At 38.9% G+C, this 23,757-nt stretch overlaps 2 long non-coding RNA genes across 2 annotated transcripts in view; one reads left to right on the forward strand and one right to left on the reverse strand.

The window, feature by feature from the left end:
- Positions 1–1,276: 1,276 nt before the first annotated feature.
- On the reverse strand, positions 1,277–4,886 carry LOC146682499 (uncharacterized). The gene is made up of 3 exons (XR_014917659.1): positions 4,830–4,886; positions 2,947–3,211; positions 1,277–2,055 (listed from the first exon to the last, which is right to left on the reverse strand). It is a non-coding gene; the product is annotated as an uncharacterized LOC146682499 (long non-coding RNA).
- A 6,138-nt stretch (positions 4,887–11,024) lies between these two features.
- The window catches only part of LOC146682500 (uncharacterized), a 50,846-nt gene continuing 38,113 nt past the window's right edge, over positions 11,025–23,757 (forward strand). The window contains exon 1 of the long non-coding RNA XR_014917676.1: positions 11,025–11,255. This is a non-coding gene — a long non-coding RNA (uncharacterized LOC146682500). The remainder of the gene's footprint in view (positions 11,256–23,757) is intronic.

Raw genomic sequence — 23,757 nt, forward strand, 5'->3', positions numbered from 1 at the left:
TTTGCCTATTGCAGATTACATGTGAAATATGGTTAAAGCAAAACAAGAATGTTAACTAAGAATATAGACAAATGGTCTTCTCACCCACTTTGTCACACTAAGCAATTAATTGATTATGGAGAGAAGAAATGAATTTACTGGTTAACCACTCACTGACAAGTGCAGTTCATTAGGTTTTCTAGGTTTACAGTGTTTTAGGAGGGTTTATGGTTACAGTGTTATATGTTTAACTTATGTGGTTAGCACATCTCAGATCAGTTTCACTTGAATATCTTCTGATCTGCCTGCACTTCTCTGCCTGTGGGGGCATGTCAGTAATAAATAACAGAATAAAAGAATGTTAACAATTTGGGGCATTTCAGAAAATCTAAATACCTGAAATACAATGAAGTGGAAACACTGCTTTGAAACTTTTTCCTGTGATTTTTTTTCTGTTTAAAAGTGAAGAAATCTCTGTGTGCAGGCTTATGTGGTCTCTGGATTCAGTCTCTCAGACAGTTCAGAGAGGTTGTTAGGAGCTGTAAAATGCAAAACACACTGTTAGTCCTCTGATCCTGGACTGGATTTTATGTACAAAATAACCAAAAACAGTTGGTACTGTATGAATATAGTTTTTCTTCACAGACACCTCAGAGCAAAGAAAAGAACTGAGTCTTGTATTATCACTTCCTTCCTGTTTTAGTGAACTGCTAGCTTCAGTTCTCCAGTCTTTGTAAAAACACCAGCTCACCTCCTTTAGTGCTCTCACATTTCTACCTTTTGTAAACAACAAATCCAACTGCTACAACGAGCATGAGAGGAACAAGAACAACCACAACAGCAGTGATGGGGATCTTCGTGTCAGCACGCCTTTCTGCTCAGTAAAACATGAGCAAAACATAATTAGATCATAATTTATATACAGTACATCCTTCCTCCTATGACACAGAGTATTTATGCAATACTGCAATCTCTATGGTGCTACATATATGTGAGTATGTTATGTATATCGTGTTAAATCATGAATTACCTATGTGATATCTATCAGTTTTGAAAGCTTTAAAAAGCCTCTTTTGTCCCTTGTTCCCCGGGTCCTAGACATGTCTTTGTGTTTTGCCTCCCATTTCTGTTTCCATGTTCCCATGTCTGTTCCTCCTCCCCGGGTCCCGTGCATCTAGTCTGCATCTTAGTTTGTTTCCCATTTTATTTTGACAGTCTCGTGTCCCATATTCATTTTGTTCAGTTTTGCTTCCTCCTGTGTCATGTCTATTCATCCTGGTGTGTTTCCACTTCCCTCGTCATCTATGTGTATAGATTGTGTGAGTTTCCCTGTGTTCATCGTCAGATCATCTGCAATCCTTCCCTGTGTCTCCATGCTCCCTTGCACTCCAGGTTTCTGATTGTTTAACTTTCCCAGTTTAGGTTTTCATGTTTTTTAGCACCCAAAATAAAGGGTGAACATTTTGTTAAAAGGTCTAGTTACTCTTTTAGTGTCTGCATTTGGGTCCTTATAAGCCACACGGTCTGCAGCCTCAGACCGTGACAGGTGGTTATGAAAGAAAAGAACCCAGAACAACATCTAAAGAACTGCAGGCCTCTCTTGCTTCAGTTAATGTCAGTTTTCATGATTTAACAATAACAAAGAAAAAATGTCAACCACTCAAAAGTCCCAAGGCAAAAGCCACTGGTTAAAATCAGCCTAAATGTTTTGCCATTTTCTCTTTAAAAAAACAACTGTATTGTAATGAAGATAATCCAACATAAAATGAACATTACTACATCCATTTGAAGATGATGTGATTCTACCTGTTCTCTGCAGGGAGAAGTCCCCACTGTCCACATACATCTTCAGCTACGTTGGACACATCTGAGTGAGGAAGTTTTCATTGTGTTTGAGTACAGACCTGTCAGTGTCCCAGGTCTGTTTGGTAATGAGAGCTTCTGGGTTCAATGCAATCCATGTCAGTGTCTTCACATCAAAATCCTCTCCATTCCATCCATACTTTATCACACCTGTCACCTCACCAGTGTTTTCATCCCATCCACAGCCACTTATTATCTGTAAAATCTGGACACCTGAAGAAAGACAGAGAAACAAAAATTGCACTGAACTATCTGAATATTCTACATTATGTGGCACATGAAAAAGGAAACTGGGTCAACCCAGGACTGATCTGACAGACATCCTGCATATAAACTCTAAGACGAAGAATGTAAAGTTAATAGTATTCAAGACATTCTTTTAATACACATATAAATTCAGCAAATCTATTATTTTGTCATGTTTTTAAATCATATTGACGTTGTAAGGTTTGATGACTTAAGACTTTAAATATTTAACAATTTAATGATTAACAAAATAATTTTACATACATCAACTTTATTGAGGTACATTTATAATTTATAATGATGCAATATAATATAATGCAATATAATGATGCAATACCAAATTCTATGTGCAATAACCCAACTGTATATACATAACACTATTTATTACATATTACTTTTTTTTTTAAAACCAGCTTGTATATTTGTACATTTTATATATATATTTTTTCCCTCTGTTAATACTGTCCATGTGTATATAGTGCTGCAGAACTGTGCCCCCACCCCCAAAGGGCGACCGTGGCTCAGGGGGTTGGGAAGCGTATCTGTAACCGGAAGGTCGCCGGTTCGATCCCCGGGCTCTCTGTCCTGGTCGTTGTGTCCTTGGGCAAGATACTTTACCCTACCGCCTACTGGTGTTGGCCAGAGGGGCCGATGGCGCGATATGGCAGCCTCGCTTCTGTCAGTCTGCCCCAGGGCAGCTGTGGCTACAACTGTAGCTGCCTCCACCAGTGTGTGAATGCGAGAGTGAATGAATAGTGGCATTGTAAAGCGCTTTGGGTATCTTGAAAAGCGCTATATAAATCCAATCCATTATTATTCTATTCTATTTAATCTAAAGAATAACATTTAATACTGCACCTCCACTTTGGTTGAACTGCTGCTTCAAACTAGAAATCTGGGTTCTGAAGAAGCTTGGCAGACTCAGAAAACACTGCTGAGTGAACATCTCCAACATCTGAGCCTTTTTATCAAATATTTTCTTCATCCTGTCTTGGTTCCAGTGTCTTGCTGTTTCTGTCACAGTATACTGTCTGAATGCCATCGATCACTATAACACCCATAAACTCTGAGATATTTGAGTCTTCATAGGATCCAGTGAAGAAACTATTTAGTGAGTGTTTTGCTGTGGAAAGAATATATCTCATATTAGTAAATATTTGAATAAAACATAATATTATCAGAAATGTTTCCTTTAGTATAATTCAGCAGATTCTTACAAAACCTTAATTACAAGAGATCCAACTCTGTGAGTGTGATCAATTAAAAATAGCCTTATAAGAGAGAATCTTAATCTTATTTATATTTTGACAAATACATGGTGAAAAAAACTGGGTCCGACTAAAATGTGGAGTAACAGCTCTACTCTGAGCCCCTCCCAAACTCCCAAGCTCTATTTCTAAGGCTGAGCACAACCAATCTTTCAAGAGACGTCATTTCCACTGCTTGTATTGGTGATCTCATTCTTTTGGTCACTATACCTAGAACTGTCCATGGGTGAAGGTAGTAACATAGATCGACCAGTTAATTAATAGCTTCACTTTCATGCTCAGGTCTCTCTTCTCCACAATAAATCTTCGTGTCTGTTGCCGTTTGACAGTGTCTCTTCATTCTTGAAAAAGACAGTGAGGCACTTGAATTCCTTCACTTTGAGCAGTAACTAGTTCTAGTTGAGTGGACATCTTTTTGCAAATTTAGACCATGGTCTGAGACTTTGAGGTACCACTTCTTATCGCAGCTATACTTCACATTTGACTGCAAGCCATGCCAGTGTGAGTTGCAGGTCATCGCTCGATGAAACCAACTAAACCACATCGTCTCCAAAAAGCAAAGACAAGATTCTGAGGCCAATCATCCAGACATGCTCTGTTCCTTTGGTTATACCTATAATTTTTTTTGCCCAGATTCCAGATTCTTTCTCCAGGTATCAGACTCATCAATCAGTTTTGGACAGGTGGTAATGCTTTTCTTCTTGTGCCAACAATAACAACATATTCATTTTACAAAAAACTTGTATGTTTTCTTCACATAAGTGTTGTGAAATTTCTCATACATATGTTATAGAAGCTTGTTTGAGTTAAGATGGACTAACACATACTTCTTCTTTTTACAGCCATTTTTCCAATAAAAATATTGCAAAAGAAGATGAACTATTTGGACTTGTGAATATGTAAACTGGAAATAATACAGAGATTAAATATGTGTCAGCAACTGAAAAACAAATTTAGAAAAATAATTTAAAAACATATTCAGTTGTTAGAAAACTTTGTCAGTGTGCATCTGATATAAAACCTAGAACATTTATAACTTTGCAGATTTTATGATGTAAATATGTCAAAATATTTTTTGTGGTTACAATAAAATTCAAAAGACAAACTAAAAACCATGAATGATAAAACATGGAATTCTATATTATTCTTATCGTTTCAGAAAAGATTTAACTGTTTTAATCTGAAAATGAACCACCACAGAAGAAGAGAAGCCACAAAACTAAGGTGAAAAGACCTTTTTAAAATGATTGAGTGTATTTAATTTAAATAATTATTAATAGCTCAGTTTCGTTCTGCTGCTATCTGCTAAAACATGTTCTTGCTTGCCTGCACCTGCCCCGCATTGCGAGATACTACCTGTTTAACCCAGATAATTTTTACTGCTCACTGGCACATTTTACTGTTTTTACTAAGAACAATCTTATATTGCAAATTCATACGTAAAATATTTTATATAATTAATTATGATCTTACTTGCAGATGCTGTGTGACAGAGAAAAAGCAGAATCATTATCTTCATCATGTTTAGACCTCTTGAATCAAACTGAAGAAGTGAGAGACGAGTCAGGTGGTTTTACAGGTTTGTCAGTATGAAAGTATTTCCTGGTCTGTTACACATTCTGAGTATTTGAGGCATGTTAAACTCCAACACCCTTCAGTTGAATTTTGACAAACAATCTCTGAGCTTTAGTGCCACAAATATAAAACCTACTTTCAGCTCCATGGCTACAAGGGATCATCACTGCATCACAGCAGCTCTGCATGTTTGATTTGGCAGGCTCTCACACCAGATGCCTTTTTGACAGAACTATGAAAAGGGTTAGACTCGACAGCTGGAAACAATGCAGTGTCCTTTACTTACTGAAGTTTTCTGCTTGTCTGGTGCTAAAGTCCAGAGCACATCATATTACACCAAATTTGACACACCTCACATGATGCAACACCTCATCTCTGTAAATCAATAATCAATAAAGTTATATTGATAATGGAACTGTAACTGCTAAATTCAACTGATTCTGTTCATAATTTTCATGCATAGAATTTCTAGGCTTAGCCAAGAAGATTAAGATTAAGGCTCTTGGACAGTCTCAGAATCTTATCTCTGCCTCAGATGATTTGGTTGTTTTGGCTTCATCAGGCAGTGGCCTCGAGCTGGCACTGGAGAAGTTTGCAGCTGAGTGTGAAACGACAAGAATGAGAACTGGCACCTCCTAGTCTGAGGCCAAGGTCCTCAGCTGGAAAAGGCTGGAGTGCCTACTACAAGTCAGGGATAAATTTTTGCTCATGTAGAGGAGTTTAGGTATCTCGGGACAGGGGAGCGGGAGATCAACAAACAGACTGGTGCCATGGCTGTAGCGATGTGGACAGTGTACCAGTCAGTTGTGATGAAGAGAGAGCTGAGCATAAAAGCAAAGCTCTCAATTTACCAGTTGATCTATGTCTCTACCCTCACCTATGGTCATGAAAGAATGAGATCCTGAAAACAATCTGTAAAGGGTGGCTGTCCTCACCCTTAGAGATAGGGTGAGGTGTTCGGCCATTGGGAAGGGGCTCAGAGTACAGCTGCAGCTCATCCACATCGAAAGGAACCAGACTATTGTGTTATACTGTTGCTTCAGATTTTCGGTGTCTGCAACCACATTAGGCAGTTTAGATTAAAAAAAATAAGCTAGAAAACCAATGTCATTTCCTGTGCTGAGAATGATCACTACAATTATATGATTAGATTTGCCTTGGTAAATTTGACAATGGTCACCATATCACACATGACCTCAGAATTTATTTTTTCATGTAAAACTCTTACACCATTAAAGAAACCCTATAATCCATTGATCCTTGGGTGAGAACACTTCAAAGGAAAAGGAAGAGCTAGCACAATGCACAAACTGCAGGTCAGATCCTGAAATGGACTGGAGGCCAGTGTAAGGAGGCCAGTATAGGTTTAATGGGATCACACTCTTTCTTGCCCAAAAAAAGGTGAGCTGCTGCATTTTGAACAGCAACAGCAACCCGACCGATCAAGTCCACACAGTTGAGCTTGACAGTTGGGCAGGATAACAAGAAATAAAACAGCAAAATGGTCTGAAAGTATCACAAATCTCAGTGAGACAAAGTTTAAACCAATTGACAAAACAAGGTCCAGTATGTGTCCCTGCAAATTCAAAAAAGACATCTTTGTTGAATTTAGCAAGTAGTATTCCAGTTTATGACAAATGACTGCACTTCAAAGGTGGAGGAGGGGTCAGATGTTGACTGTCGACATCGGAAACTGGATTTTAATACAGTTGTTAGGCCCAGACCTCTGCCTGTAGTTCGAGGGGAACTGGAAAACATACAGTCAAGAGAAAAAGTTCTCAGAATGGGGTGAACTCTCCAGCACGAAGCCAAGTCTCTGTCAGAAACATAAAATCCAATTCACTAGATGTGAAGGATTAATTTAACTGAAAAGTATTGTTTATTAGAGATCTAGCATTTATAAGAGTCAAACGAACAATTTTCTCCTCACAAACTGTTGTAGAGGTGCAGCTCAATGGGCAAATGTTCCCATAATTCACATCGCAACACCTGGTCTGTTCTATTTACCTTTTCTTTATTTATACTGTTGTGACTTTCATCCGTAAATAAAGCCGCGGCCGGCTGAGTTGGTTGTGTCCCTGTGACACGCCTCCAATAATCCATAATGAGTCGTACTTGTACTTTGCGCATTTATTTTAAGAACAAACATTTGCGCTTTCAATCAATTTCCAACTAACGCATGGATTAACTGATGTGCCAAAAAATGACGTTCAACAGAAAAGTTTGCCCACAAACCACTCACCCAACACACCTGCTGCGAACACCGACATCAGGTAAATAGACTGTGACCACACCCACATACCATCACCTGAGACGCAGGTAAAGCTATACACCTGTGCCACCAAAACAAAAAGGAAAAACATAAACATTGACTTTGGCTCTTACAATACCGGCCCCTAATTATTATCTTTTAAATAATAATTACAAAATAATCAAGTCTTACATCATTTTCTTGTTCATAAAACATTTCAATCGCCCTTTAGTGCAACATGCATCAGTACTACTACTTGTAGTACTACTACTTGTAGGGGTTATTAACTTCACCATCTGTGAAGTTAATAACCCATAAATAAAAGGAGTAGGTCACTTAGAGATTATCCAGTCAGTCCAATATGTTAAATATTCTCTGTTTCCTGCAAAAGACAGACTTTATTTATAGGTCTGTTTAGGCATCCAGTCTTTGTCTTGATCCGAAGATGACGATGAGATCTAGCACAAAGCAAGAAAGCACGAGATAAAGCTAATCAAAACGGTATTGGCTGAAGCAAATGCGTGTTATGCCAACCCTTTTAACAAAAGATAATTTAGGAAGCAGCTCATTTACAGGCCTTGAAGCAAAAGAGTAAAACAAAACAAACAAACAAACAGAAAAACAAAACAAAAACAGTCCATCTTAGATGAGTAAGTACTTTAAATTAAATTTCATAACGATAATCCACGCAAAACAACCAAGAGTTTTAGTATTATTATTATTGCTCTTCTAATTCTTGATTTATACCTTTTTCTAATCTCTGGTTTTAAACATGTTTTAACCACCAGCAAGTTAGGTAAACCCGGATGAGCAGGAAAGGCAAGATGGATCCACTGAAGCCCCAGTGATCGTTGAGTTGGGAAAAAAAATCCACCTGAATAGCAGAAAGAATTAAACCAACAGCCACATCTCAGGTAAGATTTAGCTCTCAGCAGAAGACCTACACATCCCCCCCTTCATCTGAAAGATTAGATGGCAGCAGGCAAGTGAACAAGTGTGCCGGTTTAAACACCAGTGATCGTAGAGGGGTTGAGGTTTGATCACCCACATTATGCTTTATCCAAGTTTTGTGGGACGACTTGATATCAAAAAGTGCTTGGTCGTCATATACCACAAGAGCAGACACACATTGGCAACAAACACAGAATAAAACAATAGCAACTGCTAAGTAAGTTTCAGTAATTACAACAATGAGAAACTAATTCTTAAGTATGTATGGTGTGCCATACTTTAGGGTGCAAGAACACATAATGCTTAAGTAATCAGTATTGAGAGAGGGTTTACTCTTTTGTGCTAATATTTTGGGTTGAAAGAGGAGTGCTCATAGCTCACACAATCACTTAATCCCAGTTTTAACCCAGGCTAAACTGTACATTGATTAATACATTGATTAAAAGGCAAAGTGACAGGATTTGCTCTAAAAGCTAGAGTGCATAGTTATTGTCTTCAAAACACTAAACTGTAGTGTTACAACCACTGCAGTTTAGTGTTTTGTCCAATTTGATGATGATGTTCTCATTTGCACCGGAAAAGTGAAACAGAAAGACATATTCGAACTGAGCTTTTTCAGCTTCCCATCGCAGTTTGGTGGTGACAGCCTGTGGTGATGTGACGATCCATGTCACTGTTTGTAGGTCAAATGATAGAAGACTTTCTACATCATGCCCATACTGATTGAAGCCATTTATCTCTCCAGTCTCAACACCCCATTCACAGCTATTCATTCTTTGTAAAATATGAACACCTGAAAAAGAGAGACAGATGAGATCTCAGCACATCTTACAACTGATATCCACTCCAGGTGCCGAGGATCGTTCTTCATAAGGTTTTTAATCCACTCTGTTTTGAGTTCTGGTCCCCTTCCATTGCTGTCACAGTTACCTCCATTATTGTTTTTTATTAATGTTTTATAAAACGTTACTAATCTTTGTCACATTATTGAAATAAATGTGTGGCTTAATTTAGATTTTAAAAAAAGCGGAAAATATTACTTAGGCTAAACATTTGTAATTATGTTAAAGCTCTGAAAAAATCTACTTCTTCCAACTTACATATATGTTATCGTTAATTGATGCATTCATCACTCGGTAACTTACAGAATCTTCTTGATAGGCAAACTACTTTGAGCTAACAGGAAGGCAACAATAACTCAAACAATCACCCATTACAACCAAGCAGAAGAACATCTTTGAATGAACAACACACTGATCTGAGAAATACAGGGCCAGTCTCATCAAGTGCTGACACAGATACACAGATATATAAATTACATAGGCAAATCTATGTACTGAATGCATAATGTACTGAATATATGATATATATTGATAATAGCCACTGGGGGAGGGGAGCAGCTCTGCTTGCCTTTCTGTAAAGCCCCCACAGGTCACTGCAAAAACCCACGGTATGCTCCGCTTTCTCTCTCCCATCACATTCAGTGTTTTGAGCCTCCCCTGTGTTTGTGCAGCATGGCTGAGTCACGTGATGACACAACAACAAAACACAGCAAAGCAGTTATGGTTAAGCTGCTTTCACAGACATATCAGACACATCTTTGATGAAACTGAAACAGTCTTCTGAACGTAAAAGAGAAAATTGACTGAGAATTGATTTAACCACGCTATTACTGACCAATACCAATGTTGGTATTAATACTATTGATTTAATAATTGGAGGTTATCATTGTGCAGCCAGCACATATCAATACTTACCTAAATTTATTTATTTATTAAGAAAAAAATATGTATATGTAAATAAACTGCTTGCTAAATTATCTTTTGTTAAAAGGGTTGGCATAATAAGCACGTGCTTCACCCAATACCTTTTTGATTAGCCTTGTCTCTTGCTTTCTTGCTTCGTGGTCATTTTTTTCTTCTGTATTCACTGAGACATTTGAATGATAATAAAACCCTCCACTTCTACAGCTTCTCTCAGCAGAGGAATAGCAGAAAGAAAGAAAAAAATGGACTGAAAGATTCATAACCAAATTCAAGGCCTATACTCTCTGGCCAGTTTAATAGGTACACCTGTTCAACTGCTTATTAACACAAATATGTAATCAGCCAATCAGATGGCAGAAAATGTAATTTAGTGAATTTAGGGATCTAGACTTCTTGGAAATATAAACATAGCATATAACAAAAATAAAAACATAATTAAAAAAAAAAAAAAGAAATCAAATGTTATGGTGTACACGTCACAATCGCGCCCTCTCTCTCTGACCCAAAAACAGTCATTGTGTATAACTTTAATTTAACCAGGAGAGGGCAGTGTTGCTTTCCTTTTGCGTGATTTACACGTGTTTTTGTTGTTGTACAATATCAACCACCTGGGATCCCAAATTCTTAAATCCACTGCAAATGTAATAACCTTCCAAATAAAGCTGAGCTCTGTGTATTGCTGAATTCTAAATTTCAGTGCTAGACTAAAAATAAATCAAATAAATGTATTGTTTTGCAGATACAAAATATCATTTTAACTCTTTTCAATTCCACTGACTGCAATCTGTCTGAGTGTATAACTGAAATCTAACAAAATTGTAAAAATCTATTTGAGTTAATCTGAAATCATACAGATTAACTGTATGATTTCAGATTAACTCAAAAAATGTAAAAATTAAACATAATTTATGGACACCGTTTGATTTCTTTGCATGTAGCTATATTAACATTTATATATTTAATAAATCATGAAATTAATACGCGCATGTTCTCGTAACAATGCAACTAACTGTTTGCTCTTCATTCAGTGAAGTGAGCATCACACGCTGCTCATATAAAACATATTCTGACAAACAGCCGCACAGCTGAGCCTTTTTTTTTTAAAGAAACTTGAGGGATAACTTCCCAAAGTCTGACCTGCATCGGACCATCCGCTCAGTGTCCGTGGTTACCATGGTTACTGCAGAAGCTGCTATGAATTAAACAGTTGTCCCTGAGATAATTTACCGGAGACATGAATGTTTGCTTTTCCTTTACAAAAGAATTGGATGACTTGGATAACTTATAGGAGTATCAGACTCCACGTGCCATGTCCTCGGAAATCTGGACTCGTGTGGATTTTTCAAGGACAAACTGGTAAGAGTCGCACACCACTATACTGAATTAAAGAAGCTATTACTGAAATACACGTGCTATATTATAAACTATGATATAAAACTTAAGGTTTAGTTATAAAGGACACCTTCCTACCTTTAGTCTTATTCATGAGCAGTATCAGTTGTCTTCTAACATCCAAGAGTCTGCACGATGTGTTTCATAGGTCCTAACTAGAGATGGACGGTCCGATACTGACCAAAATTACTGGATCGGATATCGGAGAGAAATAAAAAATGTAATCCGATCCATTAAATATCAAAAAAGCACCTCACAAAACTTGCGACCTGGCGTAACTCGGCTCATAACCGTAGCACGTCGGAGCATTATGCATCAAGTGATAGAGTGGCTGTGGCGTGCAGGACCTGTCACGGTCTGGTTGAGCATTTGGAGCCTCGCCACCAAACCGGCATTTCATCATGAAACTGATTAATGATCAGCTGATCGGCTTTTCTGTCGGGAATCCATCTCTCTTGTTTGTTTGTGCCAGAAAGAGGAAACAAGCGGCTGAACAACAGCAGCATGTTTAAGCTTGATAATTTGTTGTTAGAATTTATTTAATATTACTTTCTACACCAGGATCTTTTTCTATGTAGCTGACGGCTGGTAACTGTGCAGGGGCGGATCTAGCAAAGTTTAACCAGGGGGCCGATAGGGCATGAACAGGGAAAAGGGGGGCACAAAGATATACTTTTCTTTCTTATTCTCTTTTAAAATGTCTGGCTTTTTCCTTTGGGACGGTACCATCTGTGCATTCTGCAATTCTGTTGAAGAAAGATGTTGAATCTATTCAAATATTGTAGAAAAATAATTGATTTCTGTGCATTTTTTTTCACACTGCATCAAATTTAAGTTGATTACGTCGATTAAGCATCATGAGGTGGGGGGTGGTTCCCTTTTTTTATTTATTTTTTGCTGGGAGTTTGCAACCCTATTAGTTAGGTTGCTTACTCTTTTAAATACCAGAATAGGGAGGATGGAGTAGGTTTAAGTTTATTAGATTCATCAGTTTTGCTGAACTATGGAATATTTTGGGTGCAGTGTATTTTTTGCTTACAGGTATAACAGAATAGCATTAGTGTTTTTTTTAAACTTGAGTTTGGACCCATACAAAATGCAGCAAGATATTAAAAAAACAGTTTTATTGATTATAAAACACACTATATTGGATTCATATCGGTATCTGCCGATATCCAAATTTATAATATCGGTATCGGACATAAAAAAGTGGTATCGTGCCATCTCTAGTCCTAACATGAGGATCCCAGAACCAAAAAATAACCCAAAGGGTTAAAAAGATTTCCACATTGATGCAGATGATGTATATGATTGTGGGACTTGTATAAAAAAAATGTATATGCCATATTTGTCTGTGGAGGTTCTCAGTCATCCATGTCATCGTAGTCAAAGGAGCTTGCATAGAAAAGCGTCTGGACTTCTTTAAGCTGCTTGAAGACGTTTCACCTCTCATCCTAGAAGCTTCTTCAGTTCTAAGGTCTAATGGGTAGAGAGTCCCAGATTTAAACCCAGTGGGAGTATCCCCCCAAAGAGGGACAAAAGGACCCCCTGATGATCCTCTAATCACGGTGTGCAAACGGGTGTGGGTCCCAATCAGCCAGGGTTTCAGGTGAGCTCATTGTGAAACCTGGCACCACCTTATCATGCAATTTCCTGAGGTCAGATGGCCCAGGAAGTGAGTGGGCGTTAAGGCGTCTGGGGAGGGAACTCAAAACTGGATTATAGATGGCAGACAGTTGGTGTCGTAAACCACCCTCTGTTCAAAGATGTTCGCTCACAGTGAACGTAAATGGCTTCTTTCACTCCTCTTTCAAACCATCTGTCCTCTCTGTCCAAAATGTGAACATTGGCATCCCATTTCACCGAAACAATAACGTAGCGCACAGTGTGACGTCAAAAAAGGCGCACACATTTGACGCTGCGCTTGTCTGGAGGAACGGAGTTTTCGAAAATCTCCACCCTGGCAGGAGGTTTTAAAAATCTCAGTTTTCAGTGACCAAAAACGCCATTTACGTGTGGACGAAAGGTGCAAAAATATGGGTCTTCAAAAATACCCGGGTACATGTGGATGTGTGGACAAAGCCTAAGGCTACGTCCACACTAATTTTTCTCTCCGTTTTGGCCTCCCATCCACACTGAGATGGCGTTTTCACAGATGGAAAACACAGCGTTTTGAAAACACATACATTTCAAAAGGGTGCTTTCCGTGGCAGTGTGGACAGCGAAAATGGAGACTTTCTAAAACGATGACGCATGATGCAGTCATGTGATCAATTAAACTAAGGCTACGTTCACACTGCAGGCAAAGCGCATCAAATCCGATTTTTTTGACCCTATGCCACCCATATCCGATCATGGTATGACAGTGTGAACGGCACAAATCCGATATTTTCAAATCCGATCTGGGTCACTTTCGTATGTGGTACTGAATCCGATACATATCTGATGTTTTAGAAAGCGACTGCTGTTTGAACGGTCATGTCGCATTAAATCCGTCTTTTACGTCACTGACACAAGACAGACGCCAATTATCAGCGCCGGGGAAGCGCCCGAGAAGACATCGCGAACGCTTCCTGGCCATCCCGTGTAGATGTTAGTGAAACTGTTGGAAAGACAACGTGAACATTTTATTTGTACTATATAATCTGCAGATTCTGACAGAAATCTGCAACTATCCTTTGAAGCACCGCTACTCTCTAAAACAGCAATAAGGATCATTATTAGGTTATCTACATTATTATGTAAATAACAAAATAACTTAAAGCAAAATTTGGGAAACGTAAAGTCCGAAGTCTTTCTATTAAGGGCCATCAGTCAAACAATATTGTTTGCTTTGGGTCTAAACAGAGCGCGTTGTGTATGACATCTTCTTTTGCGCATGCGGGCCGCATGGAGCGTTCACACTAGAGCACGTTTGCTGTCACATTTTATTTGTAGTGTGAACAAGCAGACAAAAAAATTGGATTTGATCAAAACATCGGAATTGAGCATTAAGACCTGCGGTGTGAACGTAGTCTAAGATAGCGGAGGGCATTATATAGCAGTTGTTTTGTTTGCTCTCAATTTTGACAGCCTATTAAAGATTAATATCAGTCTGTACATGCTCCAGATAGCTTTTCTTCAAATTCTTTAACTTTCACTCGCTTTTGCAACTTTGTACTTTTGTGTTACTTGCAGCAACAACTGTACCTCATTGTTATTCCATTTAAAAAACTTGGTGCTTTTCCTCAACATTTTGCTGCGACGTTTCAAAAAGCCGGAAAGTAAATAAGCGGCAGACAGAAATGAGGCAGGTCAAATCATCTTGGGTTTCACATATGAGCAGTACTGGAACGTCAGCGTTTTCGGCTGTTTCAATGTGGACGCACAACTCTGTGAAAATGACTGAAAACGCTACTGTGGACGCGGAGCGTTTTCACACACGAAAACGCCTTTCAAATCTATCCGGGCTACTATTAAAAACCAAAACAAACAAACAAACAAACAAACAAATAAAAAAAAACATTAAAAGTCACAAAAACCTACAAGGGCACTTAACACCACACACAGTCAAACAAAATACACAAAAAAGTATTAAACAGAAAAAAAAGTATACAATCCTAGTAATTTGCACCCCCACAGATGAACTGCTGCCTGAGCCAAATGTAGTTGTTGTGATATTTGATCCCAGCGCACTCCAAAAAGGAATGTAGAATAGTTCTGTGGCGACTGAAACAAGTCAAACATCGCTGTAAACAACCATCAAAACGCACGGGAAGGGATCACGAAAGCCCGACTACTTGGGCACAACAATTATAAACCGTCTCACAAAATAAAACTGTAGACAGGACAAGATAGCAGTTCCTTAAAGGAACCTGCTGCAGGCGTTTCCCTCATCCTGACACATATCTTTATATGCTTCTTTATATTTTGCTGGGCAAATTTGGTTACCAGGAACAGTAATTTCTTGACAAATGTGCAATCATACAGGTGTGGTGAAAAGTTTAGATTCACTCCTTATGGGTATGAGTGTTATGGGAATTTGGGTTTTTAATGATTTAGCTGAACTGTTTTTTGTTTTTTTTACCTGAATGGTATGATTGTACAGTATTGTATCTTTAATGACTTTAAAAAGCAAGAATTGGGTGCACACGTTTTTAATTTACTGAGGAGAACAAATGGCTATATGGCAGCTGTGTCACTGACAACTGACAATCTAAATGTTCTTGCTTAACAATGACTGTAAAAAAAATCAACATTGATCAGAAACTTTTATTCCTCATTTATGCAAACAGATTGAAAATTGGAATTATTTCAAATATACAGTTATGTTGTTTAAAAATGTTCAGTATAAATGAGTTTTTAGCTTCAGCCTAAACTGAAAATGTATACACAATCTGAAGACAAATAAAACAAAGCTCAAAATCAAGATCTTTTTTAAATTTTTTGTTTTTTATTATTTCAGTTCAATTCAATTCAATTTTATTTATACCGCCAAATCACAACAAAAGTCGCCTCAAGGCGCTTCAGAGAAAAACCCAACAATCATATGACCCCCTATGAGCAAGCACTTTGGCGACAGTGGGAAGGAAAAACTCCCTTTTAACAGGAAGAAACCTCCGGCAGAACCAGGCTCAGGGAGGGGCGGCCATCTGCTGCGACCGGTTGGTAATTTGTTGGTATTTGTTGGTAATAATTTCATGTGGTCTTTAGTGAACAGTTCCACAAGTTCTTGTTACTCTTCTGGGCTTTTAAATAAAGTGAGTAAACTTCTTTGTAACGCCACCATTTGTCAGGTAAACTTTAGCATACACATGAAAACATCCTAGAGAAGATATTTGGTCTTCTCAATGGGGCCTTACTTTTGAAAATTCTGACAATCATTTTGTCAAGTCTTGGATTTCCATTATTCATTAACCCCAGGACATTGTCAGCACCTCTCCACTTTTCCCGGAGTTCATTGTATACTGTCACAGTGAGATCTTCCATGTTCTCCAAGGAGATTTCAAGATTTTGGGACACAATTTTAGCCCAGATCTTTTCGGTAAGCCTCTGTATAACTTCTTCAGCTGGACGCCATTTCTTCAACCCCTTTATGTTGCTCATTGCGTGCATAACCAGATCTCTGGCAAAGCGTTCCACAAGTTCTCTGTACTCGTCTCGGTTTTTAGATAAAGTGAGTATTCTTTTGGGTAATGCCAGCAGATGTCTGGTGAATGTTGGGACAGTAATATCATCCTCAAGCTCTTCCTTCAGACTTGAAATCAAATGTTTTTCCTTGCACTTATGCACTTTACAAAGATTGGTGAAAATGGCTTTCGCAATACTGGGCAGCCTCTTTGGACATAGATCCAAATGTTTTCCCTCAATTTCAGGCCAGATTTTCTCCATCAGACAATAACAGTTGGGAATCCTTGTGGAGTCTTTGTGTTTAGAGGAGACTTTCTCTAAGGCCCGTGAAACTACCAACTGAGTAAGTGCATAAACAAACATTTTTTCTGCAGACACATCATCAGATGCCAGACTGATGACAGAAGAAGAACCAACTTCTGACTCATGTACAGCTGGAATCACAGGCTTTTCCACGGGACAAGCTTCTATTTTGTCCCAGTGTTTTGTATCAGCTGTGGGCTTTTTCTTCATACAGCTTTTCTTTGGTTCTGCTGTGGCTTGGGATTGTGTGTCCACATGCTGAAGACATTTGCCGGCCTCTGTCTTCAGTTCTGCAGTATCTGTTTTTTTATTATCACCGCAGTTGTCTACAGATATTTCTTTCAGGATGCTGTCTTTTCCTCCTTTTGCCTCCGTTTCATTGCATTTATCAACGTCTGACTCATATGCAGCTGGCATTGCAGGCTTTTTCATGGGACAAGCTTCTATTTTGTCCCAGTCTTTTGTATCAGCTGTGGACTTTTTCTTCATACAGCTCTTTCTTGGTTCTGCTGTGGCTGTGGTTTGGGATTGTGTGTCCACATGCTGAAGACTTGCACTGGCCTCTGTCTCCAGTTCCGGAGTTTCTGTTTTTTTATTATCAACACAGTTGTCTACAGATATTTCTGTTACCATGTCTTCCTTTGCTCGTGTTACCCCTGTTTGCTCATGGGAATCGGTGTCCACTGACTCAAGACACTCCTCTGACTGTGTGGACACAGGAGCTCCCTTCTCCATGGTTGTCTCTGTTGCATCCACTAACATGGAGCAAAGTTTCAACATGTCCTGTAACAAAGTGGAAGGCAGCTTAGAGTTGCAGTACTCTGGGTTTGACTGCAGAGATCTCCACTGTGGTACAATTGTACCAAAAAAGTACTCGCTTAAGGACTCCCATGTTTCCACTGAGGAGTAACTGTGTGGAGTTGTCATGTTGAAGGTTGTATTTCTACTTCTTTGACTCTGAATTGGAGAAGTGGAAACAAATTGCTGGGGGGTTGATGTTGTGGCAGGTATGTCTGCTCTTTGTGAACTAAATGTGTTTAAATGTTGCTCGCTGTTCTGATGCATGAATGCGCTCTGAACTAAATCGCAGGTGTTTATGGAGTTCTGAAGTTCTATTTATAGGCTCGTGTCCTGTAGGCCACGCCCACTGCCCTTTGATAATTGCCAAGCCCCGCCCACACCGAATGACTGTTGCCTAGCAACCGCTAGATGATAGTAGCACGGATGGGCACAGCCACTGTGACGTCATCCAGTGTTCTTTGATCAAAGAGAAGTAAGTGTTGGCTTTCTTGCCGCTCAGCAATTGATAACAAAGAACCTTGAAATGTGTTTTTAGCTAAACTTTGACACAGCTGCAGCACATTAATAATAATGAGAAGCTACTTAATAATATATATATATATATATGTATATATACATATATGTATATATATATATATATATATATATATACATACATATATATATATATATACATATATATATACATATAGTAGCTTCTCATTATTATTAATGTCCTGCAATAAATAGATAAATACAAAGAGGTTTTTTAAAAGTGTATAAGAGCCAAAGTGAATCTTTATGTTTTGTTTATTTATTGTGGTTGTACAGGTGTTTGGATTTTCCTGCACCTCAGGTGATCGCGTGTTATTTACGTGACACAGGCGTACTCATCAGGGAGGAGGTGTTTCTGATCGGGTGTTCACCCACTATTTTCACAACAGTGATGTGTATATATGTGTGTTGTGGGTGCACAAGTATGCATATATGTCTGTAAATTGTATATCTTTTGACGTATTACTGGGGTTAAATAAATAAAAATTACATGCATTATGTAATGTAATTGTAATGAATTTCTGAGGGAAGAAAAAGTGTTGACTATTAATTTGACTATTAATTACTAAATAGTGGAAAGGGGGTGGGATTAAATAAGCTTATGCTTCTTCCTAGTCCTTTTGAACATGTAAGTTACTTATAAATATTGTTGCTTTGTTTTCCTTTTGTTTGTTTGTCTCTTTTTTTCCCTGTTGTTTTTATTTAAACATGTTTAAAATAAAGATTCAATACAAATACAAATGCTCACAAACGATGTAAGTTAATACACGCGCTATTTGTTTTGATTGAAAGCAAATGTTTATTGTTTAAGTTTTAAATAAATACGTGAAACACAAGTGGGACTTAGTATGGCTTATTGGAGACGCGTCACAGTACAGAAACAAACTCAGCCGGCAGCGGCTTTATTTGTGGATAGAAGTCGCAACAATGGGTTAAGATATTTTCAAGATTTAAATTCAATTGCAGTCCGTGCGTCTGTGATGTCTGGGCGGGCGATGCTTGGACCGACGCGGGACAGCAGCTCCTCAAACTGGGCGAGGGACAGACGGTGGTACCGCTGAAAGTGGCCGTCAGCCAGACGCATCTCCTGGAGCAAGTGGTGAAACTCACCAAACTGCTCACACTCGTGGAGGACCTGATGGACCCAGGTACGGTCAGGACGTCCTTTACGCCGCTGCTCTGCTCTCCACAGTAAATAGAGAAGGGAGACTCTCTCTTCAAACGCTAGATCGACAGCTGCCATCTTGCAAACATACCGTCTGGCACTACTTCCTCCCACATTTCTGGTTCACGCACGTGAAAATTGCATATTTTAAAGTGCGACCAGTTCGCTTTGAATGCGCTTCAAGATGCGAATGTGCAAGCGACCAGCTAGGGGCGTGTGGCGCTTTTTGGTCGCTTCTATTGCGTCCGGTGTGAACACACCGTTAGTTTCTTTTAAATTGTGAACAATAGATTTCTGGTAAAGAATGAAAAGAAAACAAAATTGTAAAAGCCCTTTCATGCTAACTTAGAAGAAACTTGGAGCCTAAATAATATTTCGGGGCGGGGGGGGGGATTGGTATGAAGGTTATATTTTTCACTTTCTGGAGAAAAATTACTGACACAATTTCGGACCATCTGCTCAAGCCCAACAATAACAAGCATTGCCCTGGTGATTGAGGATCAGATTGTCCTCAATGACGTCTGTAATTTCCCTAATGCAGTTGCACTTTTGCTTGGACTCATCTATGCACTTAACCTGGACTATCTTTTTTTTTTTTTTTTTTTTTTTTGCCTGTCCCATTTGGTTCTTTAGCCATCAGAATTGTTGTCTGAAGACCAACAAGGATACCCAATGGATTTACTTTGCCAAATGGATCATCGTGGCATTGCCGTATTGGTCCATTTGGTCGATCTTTGTTTTTATTATTTATTATATTTTATTTTCAGATGTTACAGACGGGACAGACATGAGTGAGGGATAGGAAAGGGAGAAAGAAAGAGGAAGGAAAGGAAAACCAGAAGGGGAGAGGGACAGTGAGAAAAGGGGGGAGAAAAAAAATAAAAATCTCCTGGATCACCTGTTGAGAGAAAAATAGAAAACAAGCAAAAAAACAAAGCAACATACTAAACACAACACCATCGCATTAATCTAGCTAAGTGTAAACAGCAGTAAATACTAAATATTCAATGTTGTTGTGCAGCACGCAGGACAGATGTGCTTCGAAGTAGCGGCCAAGAAAGGTGTAATTTGGGTCTACGAGCAGTGAACACCCGTGTGCATACCTGTGTGGATCAGCGCGCTTGTATTCCAAAGGTTTCTCCATGTAACGATCTGCTAGGGAGTGTGGGGGGGCCACAGCCCCGTCCTCCAGGGTGTGAAGCGGGTATGGAGGAGATCAAAACTCCAGACATCCAGAGGCCCCCAGAACACAAGAGACCATGGAAGACCAACAGAGGGGCAGCCGCGCCACTGTTCCAGTAAGAGCTGAGGAGAGTCCCAGATGAGGGTTCACTCAGCAGCCGCGGAGCAGAAGCTAACCTGGACTATCTAAAGGACTTAAGGTACACTTTTGAAGTAATTCAAAAAGTGTTCGTGGGTCTTGGTACTCAGTGCTCTGCCTGGGGTTCATGCTTTAAAGAATAATTTGCTGAAACAGTGGGCAGAAAAGTGTTCATGATAACAAAATCTGTTCTCATGCTGTTTTTTTTAAGTAACCCAGTGCTATGATTTGACCATGATTTGGTCAATAAAGTCATCTTAAAAGTCACTGCATACACTTCAGTAATTATTTAATTTATTTCTTTTTATATTCATACTAGAAAAAAAAGCAATATCTGACTAATATTTCATATTATCAGTTCCATTGATATCGTACAGATAAGAATATTGGTAACAGCATTGTTTGTTTCTGTGGGTATGTTCTTGGTATCTTAGCAGTTCTTGTCATTACCGCTTGATTATAGTACACCTGAACTATCCAGTGCTGGCTCTGCACTTAGGATGTATCATGATTTAATAGTTAGTTAGTTTTTATTTTCATGTGCTATGAAACAAGTGTGTGTTTGACTTTACATGTTTGAACCTTAGGGGTGACACAGCACTTTGTATTGCTAGAAAAACTTTTTAATTGTGGACCCTTTGCTGTCAACTATTTTAATGTTTGATATTGGCAGACCTTAAAGAGATCATAGTTTTGTTTTATGTATGGTAATGTTCAAAGTCTTTGGCCCCTCCACATATCTTTATATTTTGCTGGGCAAATTTGGTTACCAGGAACAGTAATTTCTTGACAAATGTGCAATCATACAGGTGTGGTGAAAAGTTTAGATTCACTCCTTATGGGTATGAGTGTTATGGGAATTTGGGTTTTTAATGATTTAGCTAAACTGTTTTGTTGTTTTTTTTTTACCTGAATGGTATGATTGTACAGTATTGTATCTTTAATGACTTTAAAAAGCAAGAATTGGGTGCACACGTTTTTAATTTACTGAGGAGAACAAATGGCTATATGGCAGCTGTGTCACTGACAACTGACAATCTAAATGTTCTTGCTTAACAATGACTGTAAAAAAATCAACATTGATCAGAAACTTTTATTCCTCGTTTATGCAAACAGATTGAAAATTGGACTTATTTCAAATATACAGTTATGTTGTTTAAAAATGTTCAGTATAAATGAGTTTTTAGCTTCAGCCTAAACTGAAAATGTATACACAATCTGAAGACAAATAAAACAAAGCTCAAAATCAAGATCTTTTTTAAATTTTTTGTTTTTTATTATTTCAATTCAATTCAATTTTATTTATACCGCCAAATCACAACAAAAGTCGCCTCAAGGCGCTTCAGAGAAAAACCCAACAATCATATGACCCCCTATGAGCAAGCACTTTGGCGACAGTGGGAAGGAAAAACTCCCTTTGAACAGGAAGAAACCTCCGGCAGAACCAGGCTCAGGGAGGGGCGGCCATCTGCTGCGACCGGTTGGTAATTTGTTGGTATTTGTTGGTAATAATTTCATGTGGTCTTTAGTGAACAGTTCCACAAGTTCTTGTTACTCTTCTGGGCTTTTAAATAAAGTGAGTAAACTTCTTTGTAACGCCACCATGTGTCAGGTAAACTTTAGCATACACATGAAAACATCCTAGAGAAGATATTTGGTCTCTTCAATGGTGCATTTCTTATGAAACTTTTGACAATCTCTTTGTCAACATTTCGGTGGCCAATTTTCATTAACTGCATGACAGTGTTTGGATATTTCCACTTTTCCTGGAGTTCATTGTATACTGCCACGCTGACCTCTTCATTGTCCTCCAAGGAGATTTCAAGATTTTGGGACACAATTTTACCCCAGACTTTTTGGGCAAGCCTCTGTTTAATGGCTTCATCAGCCCCTAGAGGCAATTTCCCTGCTTCATTTGTATTGCTCATTGCGTGCATAACCAGATCTCTGGCAAAGCGTTCCACAAGTTCTCTGTACTCGTCTCGGTTTTTAGATAAAGTGAGTATTCTTTTGGGTAATGCCAGCAGATGTCTGGTGAATGTTGGGACAGTAATATCATCCTCAAGCTCTTCCTTCAGACTTGAAATCAAATGTTTTTCCTTGCACTTATGCACTTTACAGAGATTGGTGAAAATGGCTTTCGCCATACTGGGCAGCCTCTTTGGACATAGATCCAAATGTTTTCCCTCAATTTCAGGCCAGATTTTCTCAAGCAGACGATAACAGTTGGGAATCCTTGTGGAGTCTTTGTGTTTAGAGGAGACTTTCTCTAAGGCCCGTGAAACTACCAACTGAGTAAGTGCATAAACAAACATTTTTTCTGCAGACACATCATCAGATGCCAGACTGATGACAGAAGAAGAACCAACTTCTGACTCATGTACAGCTGGAATCACAGGCTTTTCCACGGGACAAGCTTCTATTTTGTCCCAGTGTTTTGTATCAGCTGTGGGCTTTTTCTTCATACAGCTTTTCTTTGGTTCTGCTGTGGCTTGGGATTGTGTGTCCACATGCTGAAGACATTTGCCGGCCTCTGTCTTCAGTTCTGCAGCATCTGTTTTTTTATTATCACTGCAGTTGTCTACAGATATTTCTTTCAGGATGCTGTCTTTTCCTCCTTTTGCCTCCGTTTCCTTGCATTTATCAACGTCTGACTCATATGCAGCTGGCATTGCAGGCTTTTTCATGGGACAAGCTTCTATTTTGTCCCAGTCTTTTGTATCAGCTGTGGACTTTTTCTTCATACAGCTCTTTCTTGGTTCTGCTGTGGCTGTGGTTTGGGATTGTGTGTCCACATGCTGAAGACTTGCACTGGCCTCTGTCTCCAGTTCCGGAGTTTCTGTTTTTTTATTATCAACACAGTTGTCTACAGATATTTCTGTTACCATGTCTTCCTTTGCTCGTGTTACCCCTGTTTGCTCATGGGAATCGGTGTCCACTGACTCAAGACACTCCTCTGACTGTGTGGACACAGGAGCTCCCTTCTCCATGGTTGTCTCTGTTGCATCCACTAACATGGAGCAAAGTTTCAACATGTCCTGTAACAAAGTGGAAGGCAGCTTAGAGTTGCAGTACTCTGGGTTTGACTGCAGAGATCTCCACTGTGGTACAATTGTACCAAAAAAGTACTCGCTTAAGCACTTCCATGTTTCCACTGAGGAGTAACTGTGTGGAGTTGTCATGTTGAAGGTTGTATTTCTACTTCTTTGACTCTGAATTGGAGAAGTGGAAAC

The sequence above is a fragment of the Copadichromis virginalis genome, linkage group LG22 (assembly GCF_057382275.1).
Source record: "Copadichromis virginalis isolate Kocher_CV1m ecotype Utaka linkage group LG22, C_Virginalis_male_GT1.1, whole genome shotgun sequence".
Taxonomy (NCBI): Eukaryota; Metazoa; Chordata; class Actinopteri; order Cichliformes; family Cichlidae; genus Copadichromis; species Copadichromis virginalis.